The 12,645-nt window shown below is 36.7% G+C and overlaps 1 protein-coding gene across 1 annotated transcript in view; it reads left to right on the top strand.

Annotated features, from left to right (window-relative positions):
• Window positions 1-278: 278 nt before the first annotated feature.
• LOC150077001 (centrosomal protein of 170 kDa protein B-like) overlaps window positions 279-12,645 on the top strand; it is a 62,671-nt gene continuing 50,304 nt past the window's right edge. Inside the window, exon 1 of the mRNA XM_090385754.1 lies at window positions 279-323. The gene's annotated coding sequence lies outside the window, so the exon portion shown is untranslated. The remainder of the gene's footprint in view (window positions 324-12,645) is intronic.

Raw genomic sequence — 12,645 nt, 5'->3', positions numbered from 1 at the left:
CAGGACTAATTCCAACAAATTTGGAGGACTAGATTGTCATAAAGAGGAGGAACCTTTTATTTTTAATAAACATAATAAAATATTGCTTTTTCTCCAGTTATCAGCAGAAGAAAAGTTATTTTTGCAAAAGATTAGCAACACCGTTTGAAACGAAATAATGTTTGTTGTCATCTTGTGTTACTTTTTAGGGGAAATAGAAGTGTAGTAAAACCAAATTCATAGAATAAAGTGTATGAAGTTAGGAATGAGCATGAGAATGTATCCATTGCCTCACTCATGACAAATGCAAGTGAATTTTGATTAGAAGTCAGCAGTTTCTATATGTAAGTAGTATCAAGTTCTCCATTACATAAAAATAATAATATATTAATAACTGATGTTTTCTTATTCAGCATAAATGAAATTAATAATAATAATAACTTTTCATTGTGCTATTGTTTAAAATTTTCTGCTATGTATTAATTTTAGTTTTTTAAAAATCACTGAAAGGAAATTCCAGCAGTATCTGCTCTATTACTTCCCATTTTAAGTTTTTGAAAGCAACAGGGCTATAAACTATTATTGTGCTCAATGATACAGAGAATTTATAGAAAATTTGTTGATTAAAATCACTTTCGAAATGTTATAATCCAATTTAAAATTTAGAACGTAAAATAAATTTTTTTATAATTTATTAATTGTAAAAATTTCCTAGTAAATTTCTGCTTCTTCAAAACTTAATGGTACCTTGTTTCAATTCTTCTTAAATTACATTTGGCTAAATTCCATTTCCCTTTTTTATTTTATCACCAAATAAATCTCTTAAATATGAGTCTGTGCTCTCCAGAAACATGTTTATAGACAATTTCTCATGTTTGCAGAACAAAACAATCTAAAATAGCTGGCAAAAATCTTATATCTCCATTTAAGTACAGCTTTATATATAACCTTTAGTGAAAAAAAAAAGGCTTCTTATAATTCTTCTAATCAGTGATGGAAATTTAACACAGTCCTTCCAAGTGAGTTACACTGTCAAAACATTTTCGTATAATTGGAGCACTTAATTATAACTTTTGTGATAAAGGTTAACTTTTTACTCCCTTTAGGCATATTTGCTTATATATGCTAAGTGCCTATTCTCTTCTCCATGTCTGTACATCCATGCACGTCTAACAGATGGACTCCCAGTGGACAGTTTCATGAAATTTTATATTTGGACTAGATAAAAATATTTATCAAGGCAAAAAAATTTTCATTAAAATTGGACAGATATAAATTCGGCTTTTTTTTTTTTTTCCTCATACAAATTGTACTGAATAAAGAAATTCCTAGACTAAATGTAAATTATTATTATTTTTATTATTAGCAATATGGTGCAAGGAAACCTGAGGCTTTCACTGTACCAGCCAAAAAAAAAAAAAAAAAATTGCTGAGTTACTCCGAGAGAGAGAAAGAGAAAACAAGAGTTAGAAGTAGAAGGGAATTGCCAAGAAAGAGCAGTGCACTATGGCTGTAGTTGCCAATGTGCCTAATAAATCCCTAAACCAACAACAACAACCAAGAAAGAGAAGAATGATGATATCCAGCTCAGGACCCTGGGTGTACCAAGCCCATATTCACCAGATGTGAGCCCCTGGGATTTAATGCAGTATTAGTATTATTTTGTGTTGTGCATAACAACACATGCTTTGCAAGTGTTGTTATGCACAACACATGAACATAACTTTCTCTCTCTCTGTCTCTCTTGGGGTAGTTCAGAAATTTTTTTTGGCTGGTGCAGCATAAGCCTTGGGCTTCCTTGCACCATATGGCTAATAATAATAATAATAATAACGTTGCTTGTGGAGAGATACGTATATATAGAGAAAAAAAGGAGCAATACAGGAGGAGAATAATTAATGTTATACAGTTGTAATTAAATTGAATGGCCTAGTTTAGAGAACATAAACCTACAAAGTTTTATTAAGTGCTCTGTACAGTTATTATCTTAGTAATTAATTGATTAGGAAGTAACTACTTTTCATTTCTGTGATTAACAGAAATGAAAAATACCATTTCATATTAAGAAAAAATGTAATGCACCTGAAATGTAACACAGTGCATACATTAACTAACATGTTTTTAAATAATTTTGATATAAATTAAATTTCAACATGCAGTAATAAACTCAGTATGAACTGAGTCCACCTGATAAATAAATTAAATGTTTTCAATTACTAATAGTTTTTCGGTTGTTAATAACCTGTAAGAGGTATTTGCCTCCATCCTCAGCAAAAGTCACAAAAAATTTTTAAAAATTATTGACTTTAGAATTTGAGTATTTGTTTTGTTCTCATTTCCTTGTGAGAATAAAAAAACTAAATTATATTTCAATCTTATATATAATATATTATATATGTAGATAATATAGTGCTGAAGGATATGGTATAATTACCTTTAAATCAATTTGCTGCATTAGAACATTATAAAATTTGGATACTTTAATTAAAAATAATTATAATAATTTCAAAGCTAGCTACGCAGTTTGGAGAAATTTTTCCACCTCCTTAACCCAAGTGGTGAAAATGGGAATAATTTAAGACAGATTTCTTTATATTTAATCTGGTGCAAAGACCCTTGCAGAATGCCTAAAATCAAACTTCTGTCATCTAGACCAGTGTTTCTTAATTTCTAGAGCCTGAAAACATTTTGCCATTCAGTAAACTCTTATTGCCATATGCTGAACCTGCCTGTCTAAGCATGGCATTTACCAGCCTGTTCGTTTGTTACTTGGTTTTTAGGAGCATTAGCAACTAAGGCCATATTGCTCCGTTACCAGCCTGAAGTACATTTTGGTTGAAATCTACTGCTCTAGACAAAAGGTACTGTCATTACAAAGGGTGCTTCCAGTAAAAAACTGCAGCCATTATCAGTCCACTGCAGGATGGAAGTCTCCTCATTGATTATTGTTGAATGGAAATGGACCATAATCTGCCATGCTGGTCCAGTGTCGGGTTGGCAGATCGCTCGTATTTAGCAGTCAGTGGCTTGAACATCGGTCTACTCGAAGAGCATGTGCTACTGCACTCCTGGTCCTGACCACTCAGCTACAGAGGCCTTTTATTTCTAGTGGACCACCTCAAATTATGCTTTCGATAAACTGATTCAAATGACCTTCCAACAGCAGTTGACAAAGGTGTAATCACTTCAAAATAATGTTGTGTACCGTTGTTCTTCTGGATAGGTGTAATCACTTCAAAATAAATGTGCATTTCACTGCACTAGAACACAATCAATCAATATCAATTTATTACCATGGCTCTGAGTACAAGTACAGTAATGCACTGAAGAATAACAGTGCTGGAACAGCACTGTTATTTAGTACGCAGATCTACCATCACCCTCAATGAGCAATCAGAGAGAAAACTGGATAACCAATTACAAAAAACAGTTGGCAAACCATAAGATAGAAGCATGTTTAGAAGATGTTTGGATGATGGAAGCATGTTTGGCATAAAGGTCTTCTAGACCTTTATGCCAAACATGATCGAAAGCCTTTGAGATATCAAGAGCAACTGTTTGAGTTTCACAAATATTTTGCATTGAATTTGTCCATAGATGAGTAGCATAACCACATTCAGCATTGATGGAATTCATACTGACCGTTATTGATCAGATGGAAGGTTTCTAGGTAGTTTAGGAGTTGATAGTTAATGGATTTCTCCATTACTTTAGAAGGGATAGAAGTAAGTGCAGTGGAATAATACTTGGATGGGAGGGATTTGTCACCCTTTTTTAGGATCTATCTGGATATGAGCAAATTTCCAAGCAGAAGGAAAAACACCACTGGAATAAGAAAGTCTAAAAAGGCAACACAGAACAGGAGTAAGCTTTGGTGCACAGGTTTTGAGAACAAGTGGAGAAATACCATCAGGAGCTGGAATTTAGACACAAGCCAGTTTGATATGCAACTCTTAACTTGAACAGCCTTAGTGCATTTATTGGAAAAACAAGGTTTAGATAAAGGATGAGATTTTAGGGTGGAGTGTGAGAATAAAGTATTTCATCCCTACAAGAATACTTTCACTGACACAGTCTGAACAAATGTTTACATCAGAAGTTTTGAAACAGTAATCCACAAGTAAACAGAAACAGTAAACAGAATGGCCACAAGGGGAAAAGGGCTCCATTGAAGAAGAGACAATCAGCAAGTTGTGATCTGGAGCCTAGAGGACCATTCAGGTTGCTTGTGAGAAAAGGATCAAGAGTGTTGGCTGTTTGGTTAGGACTGTCTGGTATTCAGCTAGATAAATGAATAATCTGTGTGATGACAATGGTAATTGCAAAAGCCTTGGTATCTAGACCAGCTGGGTCCATGTGACTAGAAAATGGCAGTCATCTGGTGTTGTGAACATTAAAATCACCAAGAAAAATTACCTCACTTTTAGGAAAGTTGGACTAGAGAAAACCAAGTTTCAAAGTCAAAGAGTTCCAAGTGATTAAAGTTGGAAGAATGATACAGGCAAAAGATGAATTTGACATAATGGGATAGAGAGAGATTTTAAGCCAAAGAAGAACCAAAAGAGGAGATTCCAAATGACTAAGTCTGTGAGAGGGAAAATCAAAGTGAACATATGTGCAAGTACCAACTTTTAAGTGAAATAAATCATACAGCAAATAACTAGGACAATTGAGATTGGTTTAATCAACCAATAATTGGAATTCTTTCAGAAAATGTAAGTGGGGTTGGCAGACTATAAGTGGAAATGGACATCATTGTGATTGGAACTGAGTCCACATATATTTGTGAAATGAATGAGAATGTGTTTGAGAGATTTAGATCTTTTTCCAGACAAGTTTGTTCTGTTAGCTTGACTATTGCTGAAGTATTCAGTGGTAAGAAAAAGGTTGGAAGGACATGTTACATGAAGTAATGAACTTTTTTGTTGTGGCATACAGACGGCAAGAATCTACATAGTTCCTTGACATAACATGGCTTCAACAATGCCTCCCCGCATATGCAATACTTAGACTCCCTCGCTATCTGGCAGATGGCAGGCAGCAAGGTTATGTATACACTAGCTGATCCAGATGCCTTCTAGAGAGTTAACAAAAGGTTTGGTCTGGTTAAGTATCTAGTGGCTGGCTACCATTTTAGGGCTGTATTCTCAAAATGTAAGGAAGATTGGATCTCACCATGATGCCCATCATAACCGCAAAAGACATCAATCATACTGCATGATGGAAGAGATGGGAGGTTTGCTGGAGCCTTGCCCTGGAGACTGGACAAAAGTTTGCCCAATCCTTCCCTGAATTTATTTAAGCTATCAACTTCCACAACGACAGATGGAAGTTTGTTCCAGCAATCAACCAACCACTGGCTAAAGGCAAATTTTTGCATGTCTGTTCTATAACTGTCTTTCCCCAATTTGAATTTATGCCCCCTCAGGTGCATAAACTAAGCAAGAGAAAGAACCCATCAGCATTGAGCTTGCTCAAACCATTCAAGGCCTTATACACCTCAATCAGATCACCTCACAGGTGACTAGTCTCCAGACACTGCAATTTGCAAAACTTAAGCCTTTCTTGGTAAGGGCAACCCTTTGTGCCTGTCACCAATCTTGTTGCCATTCTCAGCACTCATTTCAGACGCTCTACATCCTTCCTAAAATGAGGCCTCCAGAACTGTATGCAGTACTCAAGGTTTGGTCCAACCATTGCCTTATACAAAGGAATAATCTCCTCCTTATTGCTTCTAGCAAAATTCCTATATATCATTGACAAGACTCCATGAACTGCTCTGGCAGCCTGTTGGCACTGCTCAAAAAACTTCCTATCTGACTCCACAATTACCCCCAGGTCTTTTTCATTCTCCACTACCCTTAGTGTAATACTCAGGGTAGTGGAGAATGAAATAATGAATGAAATAGTACCACACAATTGGTAAGTCACTCTGGGGTTACTGCTACCCATATGCAATACTTTTCATCAATGTTAAACTTCAGTTGCCTCCTCTCAGCCCATCTGCCCAACTTTTCTAGATCCTGTTGCAGTAGCATAACATTAGCAACCCTGCTAACCTTCGTATCATATCATCTACAAACTTGGACATTAATCCTGATATACCATACCATTAATAAATATAGAAAACAACAGTGGGCCCAACACCGAACATTCAGGGACTCCACTAATAACATTAGTCCAGTGGTTTTCAACCGAGGTGCTGCAACAACATTCTTGGGGTGCTGTGTAATTTCGGTTTAAGTTACTTAAAGTTTTTATTTATTTATTTATTTTTTTTTTGAAATTTATACATTTATTTCATTATAAAAAGGTGTATGGTATCCATTGTATCGTATCTTTTTAATTTTGTGATGATCTATAATTGATCTTTATTTAGTACCTCTATATAAAGAATGAAATTATTATATAGGTATATATTTAAAGGTCAAAAACCACTGTGTTAGGTATTTCTTTTAGCCTAGGGGTGCCGTGAAAAAATTACTGGGACACTAAGGGTGCCTTAAAATGAGAAAGTTTGGGAACCTCTGCATTAGTCCAGTAAGAGCAGTGTCCATTGATTACCACTGTCTTTTACCACTCAACTATCCCTTTATCCATAGCAGGACTTGCCCTTAATGCCATACTGCTCCAATCTGTATAGTAGTCTTCCCTGTGCAATAGTATCAAAACCTTTTCTAAAATCCAAGTATATGATAACCAAATTATTTTTTTTCGCCCAGTTCTTTTGTAACCACATCATAGTATCCCATCAGATTGGTCAGACAAGACTTCCCCTTTACAAAGCCATTCTGTGTCTGAACTATAACTGCAGTCTTGCTAAGGTGATCCTGCATTGCTTATTTAACCAATGACTCTATTATTTTTCCTGGAACAGAAGTTAAACTAACAGGTCTGTAAGAGGATACATTTGCACATCTCCAGTCCATGGGACCTCCTGTGAGTCCAAAGATGCTCTCATAATTATGTCTAAGGGTTTGCTTACTTCCTTTGCTGCATCCTTTAATATAACTGTATAGATCCCATCCATCCTAAGTGCCTTCCTTATGTTTAACTGCAACAATTTCTCCTCCTCTTTGCTCTTGGTTATTGCAAAATTATTTAGCTCCCTTTTACAGTTTGATAAGCTTCTGGCCTTCACTTCCCTACAAAATTCCTCATGTGTGAATGTAGATGCAAAATACTCATTCAGTTTGTCAACTACCTGAGCAGGATCATCAACAGTCGAATCATTGATATCAAGTTGACCAGTCTGATTCATCCCCTTCCTCTAATGTTTACGTAAGTAAAGAAGTCTTTGCTGGTTTTTTTTTTTTTTTTTGCATCCTTTGCCAGAGATTTCTCGTAATCAGCCTTCACTTGCCTAACCTCATTTGTGACTTTATTACAGACTAGCTTATAATTACCATAGGCTGTTGTGCCACCTGATAATTTATATGTATCCCATGCATTTTTCTTCTCTGACACAAGTCTCAATAGTTCATCTGACATTCATTTAGGCCTTAACCTTGAACAGTATTTCTTAGTTGGTATGAAAAGCCAAGTAGCTTCCAAGATTAATTCCTTGAATTCTTCCCATTTAGAATTTGCTGTTGGTAACATCATCAGTTGGTCCCACTGTATAGGATTTAAAAATTCTCTGAGACCATTGTAGTCTTACAAAAGCAAAACTCTTCCCTTTACCCTGATGATAGTTACATCTTTAAGTAAATCCTACATCAGTACACTGTGAACGCTGCCACCAAGTGGTTCCTTTATCTGCAGGTTCTTAATGCATGAATAATCACTGCTGATAATCAGATTAAAAGTATTACTCCTCTGGTTGCCTCTTGATGAACGTGCTGTTGTTATAAATAATCATCCAATAAATCCACAAAAGCCTTGTGTGTGAGTGACCAATCCACAAGTTCCAGTCAATATCTGTGGTTAAAATCCCTCATTATAATACATTCTGGTGTACTGGCCACTCTATTTCTGTGTACAGTTGTTCATTGTACTCATCAGAGTCATGAGGTCTATAACACACTCCTAATCCCATTTTTGCTTTCCTAGTGCCTGTGTCACACCAAAGTGACTCAACACTGCACTGTCAACCCATGTCAACTATATGCCCTGTCTTAGATTTTGTGTTTCTTAACTAACAGAAAACTCCTTCCCCTTCCTATCCTGTCAATCCTTTCTGTACACATTGTACTCCCCAAATTCCAATTGTGCATTCCTTATATGTGTGACACCACATCTCTGATATCCCACCAATTAATCTGCCTTTGATGTCTTGACCAGCTTAAAATTCATCAAATTTATTTACTATATTCCTAGCATTGGTGTCCATGCAAGGTACATTCACCTGTTCTTACTCTTAGTTACCTTAACCCAGCCCATGTATTTACTTGTTCCATGATGACTCCCAGTTCTTGAAATCCCCAGCAATTTGCTTTCCAGGCTGCTGCTCATTCCAATAGGTACAGTGCAAGAATCACTTTACCTCTGCATGCAGCTACTGAAAAATGAAAATTATGCCAATGCCTCTTCTTCTATCTATCCAGCCAGCCTTCACAAGCAGGAAATGTTTTGTCACCACCTAAATGTTGGTTTTAGTTTTAAAATTTTTACTTTTAAATTGGTCAGGTATGGGGAATTTTTTTTTCTCTTTGAAATGAAAACCAAGACAAAAGAACTTCATCTATTATTTTATGTCTTTATATTGCATTCAGGAACATGAAATGGAAGTTTAAAGAAATAAATTTTTTTTTCACACTCCGGGATGACCACATGGTCAGAGGAGCTCACAAGATAAGGAGAATACAAGAAACAGCACTGTATTTAGTAGTCATGCAGGCTTGAACTACACTCATTCAAAACACATGTACTTATGCACCTTCATTCCAGACCACTTGACTATATAGTGGGCACTTGAAACATACCAATCTTAAATTTTGGCAAGTTGTGCATCCAGTTTCCTGCTATTAGTCAAGCCAGTCCCTAAATCTAAAGAAATTTTTGTCAATTGCTTTTGTCAAATCTGTTCAGCACTTCTAACTTTGTTTCCGAAGGTACTGATTGTATTTACCTTTTGGCAGGGACTGCCTAAACACAATAAATGTAATGTAAAATTGCTTTATTTTTTTGGTTTACTTGCTATTATGATGTTTACCATTTAAACATCAAAGGAAAACCAAATGAGCAGTTTGTCGAAGAAAAATGGATGGGTGGGAGGGTAGAACTGAGAATCAAGGTTGAAGAATTAAGAGAGTTCAGTTGTTGTATTTTTCACAATCATCTTCAGCCTGAAATAATACAAGTGAATGTTGTTATTTGGCTGTTTAGCCAGCTAAATGGAACTTAGTACTAGTAGTGGCAAATGATGCAAGAAAGCAAGCTTAGGTAGAATCAGCAAAACAAAACACCACTTCCCACATCACTTGTCCATCCCCTCCAATAGTTTATCTAGTTGTTCCTTGAATTTATTCCCCACTCTCACAATACCAGATATACATTTGTTCCAACATTCAACCACCTGGCCAAAGGCAGACCTCTGCATGTCTATTCTGTAAGTATCATTCCTGAATTTGAGTTTATGTTCCCTCATGTAGCCTGAGCAAGAGAAAGATTGCCATTGCATTCAGCTTGATCAATCGATTCAAAGCTTTAAACACTTCAATCAGATCACCTTGCAGGTGCTTTATCCAGATAGGGCAGATTGCAGAAGTGAAGCATGTCTTGGTAAAACCAACCTTTTGTTTCCTTCACCAATCTCATAGTCCTTCTCTGCACCCATTCCAGCAAATCTACATCCTTCCTAAAATGAGGCCTTCAGACCTGCATGCAATACCCAAGATGCTGTTTGTTGTTTGGTTTTTAGGAGCATTAGCAACTAAGGCCATATTGCTCCGGGGATATGCAATGGTCATTCCCTGACCTTTCCGCATCCTCCGGAATTGGGTGGTCACGGGCTCGAACCTCGGTCTAATAAAGAAGCGTGTACTACGCACTGCTGCTCCTGCCTACCTGGCTACGGAGGCACCGACCCAAGATGCAGCCTAATCATTGCCTTATATAATGGGATAATCACCTCCTTATCACTGCTAGCAAAATTTCTGTTCATCATTGGAAAAAAAAAAAAAACATGAGCTGCTCCTGGCTGCCTGTCTGCACTGCTCAGAGAACTTCATATATCTAACTGCACAATGACCCTCGACATCTTTTTCATTTTCCATAATCCCAGATTAACGTACCACACGGTACGTTAATCTGGGATTACTGCTATCCATATGCAGTAATCTTTACATTTGTCAATGTTAAACTTTAACTGGAATTTCTCAGCCAAACTGTCTAATTTTACTAAATCTTGTTGCAGTGGCATACCTCGATTATTGCCGACCGGGCTAGCCAAGTAGGTAAAGTGCATGCCTGGCAACCCAAAGGTCGCAGGTTCGATTCCTGCCTCGGGCTTGGATCACAATAAAATGCAAAAACTTTGGGAGGTGCATTATGGCCATAGAAGCTGATGCGCCAACAAGTAACAAGATAACAAGGAATCTCGATTATTGTCATTAACTACCCTGTCAATCTTTGTATTAACTACAAACTTAGACATTAAGCCTGATACACCTTCATCAATAGCATTAATAAATGTAAAAAAGCAATGGGTCCAGCACCAAACCATAAGGGACTCCACTAATAACATCAGTACACAAAGAGCAGTTGCAGCGATAACTGCTCTCCATCCACTTTATCCATAGGAGTAACTTGCCTTCAGTGCCACACTGCTCTGATTTGTACAGCAGTCATTTATGTGCAACAATATCATATGCTTTCCTAAAATCTAAGTATATGATATTAAAATAATTTTTTGCATCCAGTTCCTTTGTTACTGCAGCATTGTAACCAGTCAGATTGGTCAGACAAGATTGCCCATTAACAAATCCATGCCGTGATTGAAGTATAACTGCACTCCTAGAAGAAGTTATGCAGGACATTGAGAAGGTCCTGTATAATTTCTTAAACTGGTGGGTCCATTATTTTCCCTGGAACAGAAGTTAGGCTAACATGTCTAATTACTCATGTCACCCTTTAATCCTCCTTTGTGAATTGGAATACATTCTCACATCTCTAGTTCACAGGACTTTCCCCGAATCCAGAGCTGCACTTATGATTATGGCTAATGTATTTGCTTACCTTCTTTTCTGCCTCAGTTAACTTAATTAGATAGATTCCATCCACCCTAGGTGCTTTTTTATATTTAGCTTCAATAGTTTTTCTTTCTGTTTCCTCTCCGTTATCACAAAATCATTTAGCTCCCAGTTAGAATTTGCTAAACTTCTGGCATCCTCTTCCCTAAAGCATTCCTCATTTGTGAATGTAAATACAAGATACCTATTCCATTTGTCAGCAACCTGAGCAGATCATTGACAGTTAAATCATTGATATCGTGAACCAATGTGATTCAACCCCCTCCTTCTGCTATTAATATCAGTAAAGAAATCTTTGATGATTTTCTTGGCATTTTTTGCCAGAGACTTCTTGTAATATGCCTTAGCTTTCCTAACCTCCTTTGTGACATTATTACAGGCTAGTTTATATCTAGCATAGGCTTCTGTATGACCTGATAATTTATATGTACCCATGCATTTTTCTCCTCTGCCACAGGTCTCATCATGTCATCTGACTTCTATTTAGGTCTAAGCCTGGAACAATATTTCTTAGATGGTATGAAAAGCCTAGGTAGCTTCTACAATTACTTCCCTGAATGCTTTCCATTTAGAATTTGCTTTTGGTAACATCATCGGATGGTTCCACTGTACAGAATTTAAAAACTGTCTGAGGCCACTATATTAATCCTTATCAAAGCAAAAGCCCTTCCCTTTACCCTTCACAATAGTTATGTCTTTAAGTAAATCCCATATCAACACACTGTGATCACTCTCTCCCCCCAAGAGTCTTTTAACCACAGATTTTAATGCATGAAGAATTACTGCTGATAAGTGGGTCAAGAGTACTACTTGCTCTGGAACAATATTTCTTAGATGGTATGAAAAGTCATTCAAAACACAGTCATTCAACAAATTCAAAAAAACAGTCATTCAATAAATCCACAAAAGTCTTGTTATTGTGTAAGTGACAACCCACAAATTCCAGTCAATGTCTGTAAAATTAAAATCTCCCAGTATAAGACATTCTGATTTACTGGTTCACTCCATTTTTTTATATAGTTATTTGTTATATTCATCACAGTCATTAGGCCTATAGCACACTCCTACTCTCATTTCTGTTTTCCCACTGCTTTTGTTACACTAAACTGACTCAGCATTGCACTGGTTACCATTGTAAACTGGATGCCCTGCCTTAGATTTAATATGCTTCTTAACTAAGAGCATAGCCTCTCCCTTCCTCCCGCTCTCCTGTCTGGCGCACTATGGCCACAGATGCCGATGCGCCTAATAAATCCCCAAACAAACAAACCCCCTCTCCTGTCCTATTAGTCCTGTACACATTATGCTCCCCATATTCAAATTCTGCATCCCTTATGTCTGAGTTATACCATGTCTCTGATATCTCCATAATGTCTGCATTTAATGACTTAATCAGTTCTTCAAATTCAACAAATTTATTTACTATGTTCTTAGCATTAGTGTGCATGAAAGTACACATGCACCTATTCTTACT

This window comes from Mastigoproctus giganteus, chromosome 12 (genome assembly GCF_048544385.1).
Source record: "Mastigoproctus giganteus isolate SK-2022 chromosome 12, ASM4854438v1, whole genome shotgun sequence".
Classification (NCBI taxonomy): Eukaryota; Metazoa; Arthropoda; class Arachnida; order Uropygi; family Thelyphonidae; genus Mastigoproctus; species Mastigoproctus giganteus.
Note: the sequence above shows the minus strand (reverse complement) of the source record. Positions and strands in the feature narration are given on the sequence as shown.